Below are 18,909 nucleotides of genomic sequence, written 5' to 3'. Positions count from 1 at the left end.
TGCTCGGCTTGAATTTGTCACAGTACATGTTGGCGTTCATGGTTCCTTCAATGAACTGTAGCTCCCCAGAACCGGCAGCACTAATGCAGCCCCAGACCATGACACTCCCACCACCATGCTTGACTGTAGGCAAGACACACTTGTCTTTGTACTCCACACCCAGTTGCCGCCGCACACTTGACACCATCTGAACCAAATAAGTTTATCTTGGTCTCATCAGACCACGGGACATGGTTCCAGTAATCCATGTCCTTAGTCTGCTTGTCTTCAGCAAACTGTTTGTGGGCTTTCTTATGCATCATCTGTAGAAGAGGCTTCCTTCTGGAACGACAGCCATGCAGACCAATTTGATGCAGTGTGTGGTGTGCGGTCTGAGCACTGAAAGGCTGACCCCTCCCCCCTTCAACCTCTGCAGCAATGCTGGCAACATTCATACGTCTATTTCCTAAAGACAACCTCTGGATATGCCGTTGAACACGTGAATTCAACTTCTTTGGTCGACCATGGCGAGACCTATTCTGAGTGGAACCTGTCCTGTTAAACCGCTGTATGGTCTTGGCCACCGTGCTGCAGCTCAGTTTCAGGGTCTTCGCAATCTTTTTATAGCCTAGGCCATCTTTATGTACAGCAATAACAATCAAGAAGGACAGATCCTGCACATGCTGATATACAACAAGTACAAAGAGGAGTACTTCACCAGCCCATGGCGCTGTCCATGTATTCACCTCCTTTGTTTGTATGTTTTATAGCTGAAATGTCCTGGTTGCTGCTGCTCCTCTCTCACTCCACTGGGGGGGGGGGGCGGATCAAAACAATTCAAATCTGTAAAGAAAAGCGCACGCAACCTCGGGCAATAACGCTTTAATAAAGGACAACAACACAGTACATTGGAATTGCACTCACACTTTTCCTTTAAGACAATCGCTTTACAGCATTCCAACAGGAGCTACTCGCTCCTCCCGTCCCTCCAGATGGTGACTCTGCGGTCTCCTCATTCGCGGCTGCCGCCGCTGTTTCCCCGCTCTCCTTCACTTCCTGTGTTGCCTGGTCACCGGATGCCGGTTCTAGTGCGCCTGCGCACTATACCAACGTAATCTACGGCGCCTCAGGAGAGCCTCAGCCAAAGCCGGAGCCACAAGTTGCAGCTCCGTACAACTTGTACAACTTGTGGCTCCATGAAAACGGACAGCAGTACCCTTCCATGGGCAAACGGATGTAAACGGATGTAAACGGATGATCATCTATTTAAATCTGCTTACATCGGCATCCATTCAGGTCCCCCTTTAAACGGAGCAAGTCTCCATCTTGTTCCGTTTAAATAGACCCGAGTGGAGGTCTCTTCCTTCACAGGTAAATAACTGCTGGGTGGAATATCCATGAGTATAACCCCCATGACTTGTAAATAACTGCTGCTTGGAATATCCATGTGTACAATCCTCATGCCATGTATGACTGATAATTGACATTGCTATTGATATATGGTCGATGCTCTAATACCCCTTTAACATGTCTATATTTTTGGTGATTTATTCTCACCTCCATTTACATAATTGATCAAAGAATCAATTATCTTTTATGACTTTGGCCTGTATGTGGCTGGTCTCTTTTTTTACCATTTCCCCTTCTTGGAATATCCATGTGTACAATCCCCACGCCATATATGACTGATAAATGACACTGCTATTGATCTATAATGGATGCTCTAATACTCCTTTAATGTGTCTATACTTTTGGTGAATGATTCTCATCTCCTTTTGTCTTTAGTGATCAAAGAATCAATTAATTTTTTTATGACTTTGGCCTGTATGTGGCTGGTCTGTTTTTTTTTTACCATTTTCCCTTCTAACCAAGTGTCTCTTATCAGTTCCTAATTGATCAATTAACTAATAGGGTCAGCTCATGGGGAAGTCACAGACAGGGGTCAAGCCACAGATAGAATGTTTTTTGTCTAAGTGGTATTTGAACAAGTGTTGAAGCAGTTTTAACACAGCAGTTTAATTAAAGCAGGATAACTTAAGCCCCGTATACACGATCAGATTATCGAACGATCTGTCGTCCGTTTTTTGTGGCATGCTAGTCTGATGTGGAAAGTGAAGAGGTTATTTTCATACGAATTTTCCCGTACGACAGAATTCTACTTCAGAAGTGATGTCATGTTTTGGATTGTTTTGTATGTGTTCTTTCTCTCTGAGCATGCCTAGTCTTGCTCTTAAGATTTTTTTCAGTCGAAATCTGTACTAATGAGACGAAAATCGGACGTTGTATTACGGACGACAAAAATTATATAGCCTTCACATCAGGATTTTGTCAGCCGAAAAGCCGGAGTTGGCTGTCGAAAGCACCATACTAACAATCCGAAAATCGGCAGATCGGTCGTCGGACGAATTTTCCCTACAGATTTTCTTATCGTGTGTACGGGCCTTAAAGCACAATGAAAATACAAGAACTTTGCTACCCTACTACAAACAAACCAACATTTTGTAAATCATTTCTTATGAAATCTAAATTCCACAAAAACATCAGGACAGTGAAGTATGTGTGCTCATCTACATCCCACTCCCAACTTACTTTCCTCACCCTCCTTCTCCTTCTCTTAAAGGTATTGTAACAGCAAAATAGTCTAATAGGGAGGCATATTGGACAGTGGGAGCAAACCTGACAAATGGGTGCACAGGCTTTTGATACAGCCCTGATGATTTGACAGAGGAAAAGTGCCTCGGTGTATGCTGGGTTACTGTATAAAAGCCAGGAGCACATGTGCTTGAGGTCTTTCATCTGGATAGTGGAGTCCCGGAGGAAGGGGGCAGCTGCCTTCTCCTCTATAGAGGTGTCACGAGGCCTCAGGAGGGTTGTCCTAAGGACCTGGAGAGTAGCAGTGAGGAACTGGACCCGGAGGTCTAGAGGAGCTGACAGAGGGGAGACACTGGAGGATCTGGCTCTGCAGTACAGTGAGTACAGAATCTCATGTCAAGCGGCCTGACCTGAGGGGGGCCACCCCTGCTCCTAGGATAGTCAGTGGAAGGGTGTCGGTTGAAAGGGGATGCTAGTGACAGTGTCCTGAAGAGAAGTTGTCATCCATTAAGTTGCTTGCTATGAAGTGAAAAGCAAGACACTTAACCCTTTCACACTTGTGGTGGTATTGTTTAAGCAGCCCAGCTCTTTCCAATCAACCTATGAGGTCTAGAGATAGATGTCCTCAGCTGATGTATATAGTTCGAATTGGAGTATCCCACTATTCCCTTCTCCTATCCAAGTTCCAAATAAACATCAAAAAACCAACACCCCTTTACTTTTTAATTTGTGACGAGTCAGCAGGAGCAAGGAGGGATCAATAAACTATATCTCAAGGTAACCATGTGCTGGTAACTGGGGGAGCCCATCAAGTTATCATCCAGCAGGCCTTACGGGGACAGTGCTACACCAGAAAGATTGCCAGGTAAATCTATATTGTTCTCTGCAAACCAGAGAGCAGGATCGGCTAGGTCTGCTCATGGTGCTCAGGTACAGCTCAGCTTGTCTGAAGTGTATAACATTGGTCCTATAGGGAGGCATATTGGACAGTGGGAGGAAACCTGAGAAATGAGTGCACAGGCATTTAGTGCAGCCCTGGCGATTTGGCAGAGAAAAGTGCCTCGGTGCATTCTGAGATACTGTATAAATGCCAAGAGCACATGTGCTCGGGGTCTTTCAGCTGGAGAACGGGGTCCCAGAGAGAGGGAGCGGCTGACTCTCCTCTGTAGAAGTTGCCATGTGGCCTCAGGTAGTTGAGCTGAGGGCCTGAGAGTTAGAGAGGAGCTGAACCCGGAGGTCCTGCAGAGCTGACATGAAGGGAGACACTGGAAAGGATCTGACTCTGCATATAGTGAGTACAGATCTGTGTCATGGGGCCTGTCCAGAGAGAACCATCCCTTCAGCTAGAAGAGTCAGAGGACACTAGACTCTTCTAGCATCCACTGACAGTCAGGGGGTACTAGAGAGTGTCCTGAAGATAATGTAGTTGCATCAAGTCTGCTGCCAGAGAGAGCAATAAGACTCTAGTAAGTCTTATAATAAGACTTTAATAAGAACCCCTTCCATACAAGTAGCAGTATGGTTAGTAAAGTGTGACTGCTTCCACAACTGACCTGGTGAGGCCAAGTGAGAGCTGTCCTTATCATCTGTAAATAGTTTAAGTTGGAGTATCCCACTATTCCCTTCTCCCATCCCAAGTTCCACAATAAATACCAAAAACCAAAACCCCTGGACTGTTTACTGAGTAACGAGCCATTGGAAGTAAGCATAGGAAGGAAGGGATGTGTTGGAGCTGGAGAGAGTCCAGAGAAGTCCAGAGAAGGGCAACTAAACTAATTAGGGGATTGGAGGACCTTGACTATGAAGAGCGTCTACAATCGCTCGATTTATTCTCCCTGGAGAAGAGACGTCTGAGGGGGGACATGATAGCAATTTATAAATATCTTAATGGGGATCCCAGCTTAGAAAAAAAGCTGTTCATTCGAAGGGATTGCATGAGGACTCGAGGGCATACAATGCGATTAGAGGAGAAGCGTTTTAACCTCCGGCAACGCGGGGGGTTCTTTACTGTTAGGGCAACAAGATTGTGGAATTCTCTACCACAAGAGGTGGTTTCTGCGGGTAGTATGGTGGCTTTCAAAAGACTCTTAGACTTACATCTCAAGGATCAGAACATTCAGGGGTATGGGAGATGATTACAGCCACACATACCTACACAGGTTGAACTAGATGGACTATTGTCTTTATTCAACCTCACCTACTATGTAACTATGTAACTATGTAACTATAGATGTGTGAACTGTCCCTAAGTGACTGTCTGCCGGTAATCAGAGGAGGCCCAATAAGTCATCACATAGCAAGCCGTACGGGGACAATGCTACACATTCTATGCATTCAGATAAAAAAAAAAAAAAAACCTTCTGTGTGCAGCAACCCCCCTCAGGCCCCTAATGCCCCCCTGAGCCCCATCTTTTCCAGTGATGTTGCAGGAGTGTCTCAGCTGCCCGAGACTCCCCTCCTCATTGGCTGAGATAGCAGCACAGCACGATTGGCTCATGCTGCTGTCAAAGTCAGTCAGCCAATGAGGAGAGGGGGGCGGGGCTGGGCCAGGTCGCAGCTCTGTGTCTAAATGGCCCCCACAGCAAGCTGCAAGAAAAGGAGGATCCGGGCCACTCTAAGCAAAACTAACTGCACAAAGGAGGTAAGTATAACATGTTTGTTATTTAAAAAACAAATGAGACTTTACAGTCACTCTAATCTCTGGGGACATTTGCCCTACTCCTGGCCTTCCATTTTCTAACTCAAATCCCACCTGCGCCACCCTTTATCCTCTGGCAACAGCCGTTCAGTTTAATTTCTATCTCCCTGCTTCCATCCCCTCTGCCTTATGGAATGCCCGCTGTGCCTGTAACAAGCTCAGATCTGTGCATGACATGTCAATTGGCATTACTGAAACCTGGCTTCAGGAATATGATTCTGCTTCTCTTCCTGCCCTCACCTATGTTTACCTCCACTGGGCTCGCTCACCCAGACCCAGTGAACAGAAAGGGGGTGGAGTTGGGTTTCTTCTATCCCCCACTGATCACCTTTCCAGTCCTTCCTACCCCTCCCTCTCTAGCCCGCTCCTCGTTTGACTGTATTTGTCTGTTTTCTCCAATTTCTCTAAAGGGCTGCAGTGATTTATCTGCCTCCTGGGCCAGTATCACACTTTTTTAAAGACTTTTCCTGCCCAATTACCCTACTTTCTCACCTCTGAAATACCCACTATCATTTTTAGTGACTTTTATATCCCTGTTAATGGTAACAGCCCAGCCCCATCTCAACTTCTCTCAACTTAATCCCATCTTTTGACCTAACACAATGGACACACACTTCCACTTATTAATGGTAATACCCTTACCTTGTTTTCCCCCATCTCTGCACTTCTGGCACCCTCACCAGCACCCACTTTCCTCTCGCTGATCACATCCTCATCAATTTCAACCAACCATCCCTCCAAGCATCAAACGATTACTCATAGACACCTTCACCCATTTAACCTGTTGCTTCTTTATTCTGCTACTAACCACCTCTATCACAAAATCTATAAATGTTTCTTTTAAATAACAAACATGCTATACTTACCTGTTCTGTGCAGTGGTTTTGCACAGAGCAGCCCAGATTCTCCTCTTTTTGACTGGAGCCAATGGCACCTGCTGTGTGTCTCAGCCAATCAAGAGGGAGAGTCCCGGACATCTAAGTCTCTCGTGCAACATGGCTGGATTGAGATGGAGCTCAGGTAAGTATTAGGAAGGTTGCTGCACACAGAAGGTTTTTATCTCATTGCATAAAAAGCATTAAGATAAAAAACCTTCTGCTTAACCACTTTACCACCGGAGGATTTTGCTGTCTTACGTCCAGGCCACTTTTTGCGATTCGGCACTGTGCAAATTTAACTGACAATTGCACGGTCGTGCGACGCCATACCCAAATGAAATTTACGTCCTTTTTTCCCCACAAACAGAGCTTTCTCTTGGTGGTATTTGATCATCTGTGCGATTTTTACTTTTTGTGCTATAAACAAAAAAAGAGCGTAAATTTTGAAAAAATAACAATATTTTTCACATTTTTTTACATGAAATCCCCCCCCCCCAAAAAAAATGTAAAAATCTAAATTTTTTTATATTTTTGGCCAATTTGTTTTCTGCTACCTATGTTTGGTAAAAAAAATCACAATAAGCGTATTTTGATTGGTTTGCGCAAAAGTTATTGCGTTTACTAACTAAGGGAAATATTTCTGTCATTTTTGGTGTTTTTTTTTTTTAACGAGTAATGGCAGCGAACTGCGATTTTTTTTTTTTTTGCGGGACTGCGACATTGCGGCGGACAGATCGGACCCTTGACTGACATTTTTTACACTTTTGGGGGAACCAGTGACATTACTACAGTAATCAGTGCTATAAATATGCACTGTTACTGTAAAAATGACACTGGCAGGGAAGGGGTTAATTTTATTGGAGAGGGAGGGGTTAATGTATGCCTGGTGCTTACTAACGTGTGTGGGGGGAGGGGACTGAGTGACACAGGGACAGATCGCATGTTCAGCTATGCTGAACCCTGCAATCTGTCACTGTCTGTCACTTAGGAGATCTCCAAACTAGATTCCCGATGATCGGGGAAGAGCAGCGGTGATCGCCGCTGCTCCTCCCCTGGCCCGACTCCCGCTGTGACTGAATACAGCGGGAGCGAGCCTCCGGCGGCGCGTGTGCGCCGCCCACAAGGGGAGGAGTCCAGCAACGTAGGTGTACGTCGCTGGACGGGAACGAGCCACTGTGCCGCAGTAGAGGCACAGTGAGCGGGGCTAAAGTGGTTAAGAACCACTCTCACTCTCATCCTCACTGAATGCAGTTGCTCCTCTAACTACACGCAGGCCCTGACCGTTACCTTGGCAAACTGATGACGCCAGAAATCTCAAGAGACATAGCTGTGCTCTTGAGCGACTGTGGAGATAGATCCAAATCCTTGCCCTCCAAAAATACAGTTCCTGCCTTCTTGCTGCCAAACAAACCTACTTTGTCTCTCTTATTAATACCTGGTCATCCAGTACAGATTTTCTGTACTTTTAACTCTCAGCTTTGTACCCCTTCCACCCACTAACTCTTTCACTGCCCAAGAGATTGCCAAACACTTTAAAAACTATTTTAATGCCGTTTGTGAGGACACCTCCACTGTACAGATATCTTTTAACATACTCTAACAGCACATTCAATACTTTCCTCTTTTGAACTGACTGCTACTAGAGGTTACCAAACTTTTCTCACATCCCCACTTAACCAATTGTCCCCTAGAGCCTGTTGCTTTGCAACTACTACAGTCACCCTCTTCTTCTATCCTATGCTCTCTCTCATCTTCAATCTCTCCCTCTCTACTGACACCTTCCATTCTCCTCTAAAGCATGCACAGATTAACCCCATACTTATAAAGCCATTACTGGAACCCACCACCTTGAAAAACTTCAGACCTATCCCCTTGTTCCTATTCACCCTTAAACTTTTAGAACGCTTAGTATACAATCGTCTGAGCTCCTATTTTTTTTAAAACAACTTTCTTCACCCCTTACAGTCTGGCTTTCGCTTACAGCACTCAGCGGAATCTGCCCTACTAAAACCAAGGCCGTTTTAAACGTGGGGCAAAAGGAGCAGCTGCCCAGGGCCCTGCCATTGTTATGGGGCCCAAAGCAGCTGCCCCTTGAGCCCGTGCTGCCCATACTTGTTAAGTGTCATGTATGTTTGTCTGTCCCCATGTTCCTGCTTTGGAAATAAGAGCAGCGGTCGGAACAGCTTACAGCCATTACTTTCATTGCTGTGCCTGCTCAATGATTCACTGTATCTCAGTATTAGGGATTTCTGCCCACATCGTTACTGGAATCTTTGTCCCCTGTACCTTCCCCTACCTCGCTTCTCCAGCAGTTTTTCAGTTACAGCAAAGGTGTCAGTAGAGAGGGAGAGATTGAAGATGAGAGAGAGCATAGGATAGAAGAAGAGGGTGACTGTAGTAGTTGCAAAGCAACAGGCTCTAGGGGACAATTGGTTAGGTGGGGATATAAAGGGACATCCCCGAGGTGGAGACTGCTGGTCTCTGCTGTTTTAGTGGGCGGGATGGGGTTGTGTCTGGCATCCGAAATCGCGTCTGTCTGGAAGGGGTTGGTGTGACAGTGAGTAAAGGAAGACAAGCCAGGGCATGTGGAGATAAAATGATCTTCCTGTACCTTGTGTATTAGCTTTTAGGCACCTCTATGCTGCGTCTGCTGGGTTACTGCAGTTTAGGATAGAAGTGCTGCCTGTTAGCTGACAAATGGGAAGCACTATGAGAAATTGGACTTAATGATTGTCACTGTCTCCATGTTTTTACTGCCCCCTGGTGTATGCCCTCCTGGCCCTCCCTGGCGTGTGCCCTCCCAGGCCCCCATAATATGCCCTCCTGACCCCCCTGGTACATGCCCTCCTGACCCTCCCTGTTGTGTGTCTTCCCAGCCCCCATACAATGCCCTCCTTTATCATCTGCAATAAATTAAATATGAACTACTGTAAATTGTCCAGCTTATAAATGTAAGCCCTTGAGCCAGCAAGCCAAACTGTACAAATAAAATCAATAAGCTTGTCATACGTGATTAGGAAGTGGTGAACTCCAGAAATCAACTTTGAAAGTAGTGAATGTTCCCTTTGGGGGTATAGTACATTCCACACCCCTTACACAGATATATGTAAATTGCAGTGCTGATCACACATTTATAGAACTCCTGGTCCAGAGGAGGTCAGATAGAGAAATGTCTCTCCTGCTGAGATATTCACACTCCCTCACAAGAGTATCTGTTCAGCAAACTGTAGAGGAAATGTTAGGGCATAGTTTCCATAAAGTAGAAATCCTCTGGCAGTGTAGCATGTAACATGCAGCATTAGCATATAGCTTATTTACATATGTCCCGAAGCATATATATATGGTAAAATGAAATAGTGTCCTTAATCTTCCTTCAGTTAGATAAAAGGGACTGCAAATGATATCAATCAGTATTGTGCATTTCTTGGATTAGAGCACATTCATATGAAAAGGCCTTAGGGTAACATTCAAAGTTTCTCAAGTACATAGAACTGTCCTTTCTGGAGAGAGTCACAAGCCACACTGTATCCATTTAGTCAAACAATCAATAAGGCATTAGTAGATTTGTATAAAATGATGTCAGGCGTTTTTCATGCTGGCAGACATTCACATAGACAAGTCTGTAAAGGACCGCATGATCAGGGGCGTAACTACAGGGGTTGCAGGGGTTGGCATACTGCAGTCGACTCTTCTTATTCTTTGGAGACAGCAAGGGGGTGCGCCTGGGAGTTCTGGCATGGAGGCCTTCATTACGCAGTGTGCGCCGTATTGTCTGAGCAGAAACTTCAGTACCCACATCTGACAAATCTTTTCTCAGTTCCTCAGCAGTCACACGGGGACTTTTCTCCACTCTACGCTTCAGGTAGCGCACAGCAGTCAAAGTCAGCATCTTCTTTCTGCCACGACCAGGTAGCGTTTCAACAGTGCCCTTTGCCTTGAATTTTTGAATGATGCTTCCTATGGTGTCTCTTGGTATGTTTAACATCTTTGCAATCTTCTTATAGCCATTGCCCTTCCTGTGAAGAGTAATCACATCTTCTCTTGTCTTCCTGGACCATTCTCTTGACTTCACCATGTTTGTAACCACACCAGTAAATGTCTAGAAGGAGCTGAGTATCACAGTCATTTTAAAGCTGCCTAATTGGTGCTTATTAGGCTTTATTGCTGCTCCCTGACATCCACAGGTGTTTTCAATACCTGATTGAAAACACTTCAATGAACCTCTGTTCTTCAGAGTCTTTAAGGGGTTGAATAATTGTGTCAATGAAGAATTCACAAAATAAACATTTACTACTGTATTAAAAAAACAATTGATGTCATTTTAGTTGCATATGGTTCTTTAAGAAGTCCTTGTAGGATTTCATTCTGAATACAATTACAAATGTACACTAAATTCCCTAAAACCCTTTACAGCATTGGGGGGTTGAATAATTTTGAATACAACTGTACCAGGAGACGGGGAAAATGAACTGGAGAGACTTGGCAAGAAAAAACAAAGAATATGGTATAGACTTGTAGCACGCTTCTAGATAGGTAGGATTAATTAGATTTAGTCCTGGCTCAGTGTTCAGTGGAGCTGCATGTGTATTTAGTTAGCTAAATTTAACTTGCTTCACTGTACTTAGTGTGGCTATTATTATTGTGTTAGGCCAATCTAACTGTGCTCACTGTAACCAGTGCAGCTGATTAATTCCAGTAGGTCAGTTCAGTGTTCTCAGCTGCTGCTAGCCTGATTGCGCCCTCTGTTTTCCAGAGAGCTGTAGAATTCTCTGTAACATAGATATGGATTTATGCAGATGGCAGTATGAATATTTATGCCACCCTGGCCAATCCCAGGGAGCAGGCCCCTGAAAGCCGCTGGCAGTCTGCAGAGCATCAGTCCAGACTGGGGGCTACTGCCATCCAGGGTAGTGCTGCCATGTGCCTGCTGTTTATGAGCCCTCAGGTGGAGGCTGGATGCTGAAGCTACAGAGAGCTGACTGGGGGGGCTGTCTGCTGAAGATCTAGTGTGGTATCACTGGAGAAAGGTGTCATTTGCAAGTTGGAAGGAGGCAACCAACTGTCCCTGGACATTTTGTGAGTACAGACTGTTGTCAGAGATCTTAGAGATTTTTGGGCTGCTGCATAGTTGCCAACATTTGAAAAAAATTTCCAGGGACACTTTGCAGCACAGCTATCAATTACTTACCACACCCACTTCCCCGAAGCTCCACCCACTCCACATAATCTCCACCTGCTTATCAGATTATAGGGTCTACTCAATAAAGAGAGAATTACAGGAAATTGAAAAGGCTTAATAGGCTTAAAAAAAAGGGTGGGCTCGGGGCGCAGAGCACTGCGCCCTGAGCCCACCCAGTTGTGTGACAAAAGCGAATGAATATTCACTATTGTCACACGGATCCTCCTCCTGGTCAATCAGAAAGCGGGTCGTGAGACCCGTTTCCCAATTGGCCGAAAGGAGAAGCCATCTCATTGGAGAAGGAGGAGGAGGGAGGAGACACTGGGGAAGCCCAACCAATGAAGGGGGGACATGGGGGAGACTGAGGGGGAAGCCGCTGCCGCCTCCACATGTCAGTCCAGGGGCAGCACAGGGTGAGTGAACTGGCGACCGGTAGGGAGGGGGATATGGTGTGCGGTGCAGGCTGGAGCTGGTGTGGTCCGTGGTTAGGTCCGTCTACTACCCCCCCCCCCCGACACATGGAGCACCAGTCAGCACTGGTGGGAACAGAGAAAAAGGGGGGGACAAGGAGTTTTGAACAGGGCAAGGAAACAATAGAAAGTTAACAGTTAGGGTCCTTTCACACTGCCGATCTGATCCACCTGTCAGTCTTTCAGGTGGACCTGATAGGATGCTCCATGCACCCCCATGGGGCAGCGGATGTCAGCGGAGACATCTCCGCTGACACTAGCTGCTATCTGATCCTGTCCATGAAATCCGGACGGATGGAAACACTATTTTCCATCCATCTGGCGGATGAGATCGGATGAGAACAGACATCTGATCTCCCCATAGAGGACAGTGGGGATCTGACAGCTCCGTCTGTGCACACAGAGTGGAGACGGAGCTGTCATCCGCCTGCTCAGCGGAGATCGGCGGATCGATCCCCCACTGAGCAGAACGGACTCTGTCAGATGGTGCGCCGTGTGAAAGGACCCTTACAGAAGTGACTGCTAGAAGAAGAGAGCAGAGTGCTGTTTATTAGAGAAGAGTGTGGAACAAAAGACAGATATTGGAGAAAATGAGGGGATGCCTGGGATGCTAGAGAGGGAGCATGATAGTCTCAGCAGTGCCATAAAACAAAAATTCTGAAAGAGAGATATAGGGAACAGGGAGAGAATATAGAGGTAGCTAGTTCCCTATCTCTCTTCCAGACAGAATTTTTGTTTTATGGCACTGCTGAGACTATCATGCTCCCTCTCTAGCATCCCAGGCATCCCCTCATTTTCACCAGTATAATCTGTCTTTTTGTTCCCCACTCTACAAACAGTACTGACAGATTCTGCTCTCTCCTTGTCCCCCCTTTTTGCACACTGTATGATCTGTGATATCTGTAAATCCAATGTATTATCTCATAATCTGCCGGCACTGCACACACTCACTGTTAAGGAGGAGGAATATGAACGTTGGTCAGGTCCGTAGCTTAAGGCTGTGTGCTGAGCCTGAGCGCGCGCTGGCGACGGTCACTGTGAGGGCGGGGCCCCGCTCCACACCACCACCTACGCATGAGCCACCGAAGTTAAACTATTGGACAGGCACAGAGGCCAGCCCCTGCCACAGTTCGCCCAATCACAGTGCGCCCCCTGGCCATCCTGAGCATGAAGATGATCATGGCGGCTGGAGAGATATTAGGGAATAAAGGTCAAACGGCCCCTCCTGCCTCCCCCACGCTCCCCCACTGGCCAGGACAAGTCCCGGCAGAGTAAATTTGCCGAGACAAGGTCCTATTTGGTGGGACTGTCCCGTCAAAAACGGCTATGGCTGCTGCCACCCTTTTTGTGCTAAAGAGTCAGCTGTGTGTTTGTCTAAAGAGGACATCGGCTAGTGTCCTGAAGAGCTTAGTCTATTCTCATCTGATTCTATGTAAAGGGACTTTGCTTTTGTGGCTCTAAGGAAAGGAACTTGCAGTTAACTGTTTCTAATACAAAGCCAAGGTTTTTGAGGAGAAGAGTGACCGTGAGAGTGCAATCCACTGGGAAAGAACCTGGGTAAATTTTCAGTGGCTCCTTCGGGAGTAAGTGCTACAGACTAAAAGGCTTCCCGTCCCACCTCCGCCGGCTGGTTGGAGTCCCAAACGAAGCCAGATTCAGCTTTGATCGAGTCTCCGATGATGTAACCCGAAAGTGGTGTCAATGACATCTCGTCCGGGTTACTTGGTGGCTAAAGGCGCCGAATTTAAAAAGTGACAGTATCCAAAAATGCAGTTTTCAGCATTTTGAATACATTGAAGTGCAGTGGAGGGGTCTAGGGTCTTTTAGAACCCCTGATCCCTCCATAAAGAGTACCTGTCACTGCCTATTGCTGTCACAAGGGATTTACATTGCTTGTGACAGCAATAAAAGTGATCAGATTTAAAAAAACAAATAAATAAAAAACCTGTGCTAAAATTAAAAAATGAAGTAAAATAAACAGGAGGAAAAAAAAAACTATTTTAAAGCGCCCCCGTCGCCGTGAGCTTGCGCAAAAAATAAAACGTATAAGTCGTGCCCGCAAATGAAACCGCTGTTCAAACCACACAGGTATCGCCAGAGCGAGAGCAATAATTAAAAAAAAAGAGCTACTCTGTAACTCTAAACTGGTAACCATTTACATTTTTTAAAGCATTGCCTATGGAGATTTTTATTGACCGTAGTTTGTCGCCATTCCACGGGTGTGCGCAATTTTAAACCGTAACATGTTAGGTATCTATTTACTCCGCGTGACATCATCTTTCACAATATACAAAAACATAAACAGGCTAACTTTACTAGTTTTTTTTTTTTTAAATGCATTGAAATGTATTTGGGATACTTTGGTTGTAAAAAAGAAACAGCTGACTGTTATGCTCATGTTGACGGTATTCCTTTCTGTACCTTTGATGTTTTTTTTTATTCCTCATGAAAATCTCAATAAAAACCATTGAAAACAAAAAAAGAAACAGCTTTATTGGAGCAATATATTTAAACAAATTAAACAAAAGCAATGCATAAGCCTTCATCGCACCAAAGTTAAAATTATGACAATGTTGTCAAATAGGGGGGATAAGCAGCTGCCCATGCAATACATTTATATATACACACAGTCACTCATATCCAACCACTAGACCAGATAAATAAATGCCCAGACCCAAGTAACCGTAGCTTAGGTATTAACATATGGAACTCAAGTACATCCCTGAGATGTAATTAAAGTGTCGGACTTTTGGCTGGATAGTCTGTGGGAGGACAAGAGGGCTGTGTGTGAAATGGGCAAGTGGGTAAAGCAGGGGAGATTTATTGGTTACCCCTGGTGAGAGTTCAATGTGTGCTGTGATATGCTTAACAGCAAGTCCCAGAAATACTCTGCTGGGGGCAGGACTCCCAAATTGGATGTACACAGAGTATCAAGAATCTAGGTGCCCCCTGAGTGGGTGAAGGCTAGGTGTCTCTTGAGTCTCACAGGAATTAAGAGAGGGCAGAATGACACTGGGGGATATGCTCACCATCTCCTGTATACAGAAATCTCCCATAGTCGAATATCATGTCATCATATCGAATTATGTCAACACAGACCATAATCTTAAAGGAATGTTTGTGGAATGTGAAATCCATACCTGTAAATATTGAGGCTGACTTGAAGTGAAACCATATCCAGTATTAGCATATTGTTTCTAATAAATTGCTCCGTGAGTGTACAGTATATTTGGCGCTGGATCCTCTTTCTCGTTCAAAGTATTTTATTAGAGTTATGTACATACAATAGATACAACAGAAGTGTAAAAAGGATACAAGAAAAATGTAAAGAAGATAGAGTCCAAATATAGATTGGGCAAATGGTATACAAGATATAGAGAGAGTCAATGAGCGATAATGAACAGTTAATAAGTATAATAAATCATGTAGAAGTGGAAGTCAATGGGGTTTCAATAATAGGAATAGCGTGTCCGTGTCCTCCCTATGGGTCACCCCTAATGGGTTCAAGCTGTGACCCAGAAGGAGAACAGGTAATGGGAACCTTCCACAAATAAAGGATCTTCGAAAAAGTTACATATCTTGACTAATAAAAGTATCACATAGAACATATGAAGAACAGCTTAATATAGCATGACACATCCGTCATCCAATTGTTCAATATAAACGAGGACTCAAATCTAGTAGAGAACGTAAATTGTTGTATCGAAAGATTACTATAAACCAAATAACAATATAAAAAAAAAAAAGAAACAGAGGGAAGGAGAAGAAAACAGAAGGCAAGAATGCCAGAAAGGGGAAGATAGAGAAAAGAAATGGGAACAATTATCAGGAATAAGGCAAGGCAGAAGGAAACAATATAATAGGATGAGTAGGAATGTTACCAAGAAAGTAATACAGCTTCATTGAAGTCTGGGGGAAGCATTTTGGAAATCCAAGGTTTCCAAAGAATGTTGAATTTATTCAAAGAGCCATTATCTAAGGCCAACATCTTGGCATGTATCATCGAAATGTTCACTCATTGTTTAGTTTCACAAAAGTTTAAGGAAGAGGATTGCCATGCTTTGGTAATAGTCTGTTTAGCGGCTGTTAAGAGTTACATAAGAAGTTTAAACTGAGGGCGTGTAAGAATGTCTGGTTTTGCATTTAAAAGTGCAATCGTTGGGTCTGGCAGTAGTGGCATATCAAACAGCTTAGAGGCCAGTCGAAAGACTTCTCCCCAAAAAGAGGAAACAATCGGGCATAGCCACCAGGTGTGAAAGTAGGTGCCAACCTCTGAACAGCCACGAAAACAGAGTGCTGAGAGTTGTGGTGCAAATTTAGCCATTCTGGAGGGCACCAAATACCAACGCATAAGAAGCCTCTAACGCAATAATGTTGGTGGAAGAGGATTTTGTATTAGACCATATATCCGACCATTCTGTGTTATTCAAAAGGCGACCCAGATCAGATTCCCATTTCAGTACATAATCGGGGGGTCCTTCTTCAAGTTTAACAAGAAGTTGCAAGTATAGTTGCAAAATAAGGCCCTTAAGGTGGGGTTCTTTATAGCAAACTCGTTCAAATGGCGAAAGCTGATTCAGAGAGCCAGTTCCAGACGGAAGTGGGGAAAAAAGTTTTTAATTTGTAAAAATCTAAAAAGTTCAGAGGAAGGGAGAGAAGAGGAAGCACTTAAATCCAGAAAAGATATGAAATCGGATGCAGAGACCAAATTGCAAAGTCTAGGTAGTCCCGATGTGACCCAGTTGCGGAAAGATGACGGGGATACCAAGGCTGGGTAGAAGGAAGGATTTGTAAGAAAGGAGAGCAAAGGGTTATGTGTTGATTGGAGGCTGTATGGTGTTTTCATTCTGTCCCAGATTGAAAGTGTGTGTTTGATAATAGGGTTGTGAATAGGTGAAAAAGATCTGGGTTTTAGCCATATAAGATTGAGATTGAGAGAGGATCAATTTCAGTAGATTCAATAGCAACCCACAATGGTATTTCCTGTGTTGCCTGGTATTTGGTGACCGGTGCAATCTGAGCAGCTATATAGTAGGTATTAAAGTTAGGGAACCCTAAACCACCTCTAATTTTCGGAAGGAATAAAGTCTTACTAGCAATCCTCGGTCTAGTACCACCCCAAGTGAAATTCAAAGTTTTCCATTGTAAAATACATAGAAAATTAGCTGGTATTGGTATCTGAAGGACTCTGAATAGATATAGAAATTTAGGAAGTATCAACATTTTAATAACTGCAGTCCTTCCAAACCAGGAGAGGGGAAGAGATATCCAATTTATTTCAGCAAGGGGGGGTAGTTGGCCGAGAACAAACTAGATACGTCAGCTGTAAGTTTGATTCCAAGATAAGGAAGGTGGTGTGAGGACCAGAAAAGGGGTAATGCAGACTGGGTCATGTGGAGTTCTGTAGACTTATGAAGGTTCACATGTAGGCCTGAAATATTACTAAATTCATGCAAAGTATGAATCAGGTTGGGTGCAGAGATACAGTATGAGGGGAAGAGAGAGAAATAGAAGAACATCATCCGCAAACAAACATAGTTTGTGGTTAGGGCCCCCAATTCGATCCCTTTGATAGACGGGTTTAGTCTGATGTGTTGGGCGAGTGGTTCAATTAATAGGGCAAAAAGTAGGGGCAACAAGGGACAACCTTGTTGTGTACCCCTTGTCACAGGAAAAAGTTCAGATTTGTATGCAGCGAATTTTATGTATGCTCTAGGTTCATTGTATAAGGCGGCCACCCATGTTAAAAAATGAGGGCAAAAACCCCATTTGCGTAGGGCAAAATCCATGTAAGACCAGGAGACGGAGTCAAAAGCCTTTTTAATGTCTAAAGATAGGAAACAAGTGGGGACGTGTCTCTTTCTAGCAATGTGGGAAAATAGTAATGCCCGACGAATATTTTCACCTGCTTGACGGCCAGGAATAAAACCTACTTGGTCTCTGTAAATAAGTTTTCCGATAATACTAATTAATCTTAAGGCTAGATTTTTTGCCAAGATTTTAATATCCAAATTTAAGAGGGATATAGGACGGTAGTTAGACCAGGTAGTGTCGTCAGTATGAGGTTTAGGTATTATGCATATGGAGGCTGTGAGAGATTCCCCTTGTTAAGATATATGACATTTTGTTTATATGCCCTTATACAGCTTATCCATTGATCTACAGTGATATGAATATGTTGTCTGTTTGTTAACCAGGAAGTGTTTAAATAAAGTTGCACTCACTAAGAAAGAAAAAAAAAAAGAGAAAAAAGAGGCAGCAGAAACTGCAGTGTGTGTTCCTGAGAAAACTAAAGCATGGTGCCTGTGTGAGTCTGTCCTCCATCAAAGATCTGCTATAATCCGGTTATCCTATCTCTTAAGTAAAAAATGGCAACAGGTTATGGGCCCAGGAGAGAGGGAACAAGCCGATGGAACAGGCTGCTTTTCGATGGAGATGAGAAAAATTATGAGCTGTGGGAGACAAAATTCCTAGGCCATCTGCGCTTGATGAATCTTAAAGAAACAATCCTGCAGGAACCACCAGACGGAACAGACCCTGTGCAAGACAGGAATAAGAATGAGGAAGCTTATGCTGAGTTAATACAATTCCTGGATGATAAAAGTCTATCTCTTATAATGAGAGAAGCAACTGATAATGGAAGAAAAGCGCTGAAAATCCTGAGAGATCATTATGCTGGCCAAGGTAAGCCACGTATCATAAATTTATACACAGAACTAACATCTCTTCAGAAGTCTGAATGTGAAAGTGTCACAGACTATATCATACGCACAGAAACAGCGATTACAGCACTTAGAAATGCAGGAGAGACCCTCAGTGATGGACTATTAGTGGCTATGATTCTTAAAGGCCTGCCTGAATCATTCAAACCATTTGCAATCCACATAACACAAGGTAAAGAAGATATGACGTTTACTGACTTTAAAACCCAGTTAAGGATTTTTGAGGACACTGAAAAATATCACAGCAGCACAAGCACTGATAATGTAATGAAAATCAGCACCCCTGTTGTACCAACAAGGGAGAAAGACATCATTGTCTGCTACAGTTGTCATCAGAAAGGTCACAAAGCTAATGCATGTCTATACAGGATGAATAAGAGGAAGACAAAGT

Source organism: Pelophylax lessonae (assembly GCF_965119305.1).
Source record: "Pelophylax lessonae genome assembly, chromosome: 6".
In the NCBI taxonomy this organism is placed as follows: domain Eukaryota; kingdom Metazoa; phylum Chordata; class Amphibia; order Anura; family Ranidae; genus Pelophylax; species Pelophylax lessonae.
This window is presented reverse-complemented; position numbering follows the sequence as displayed.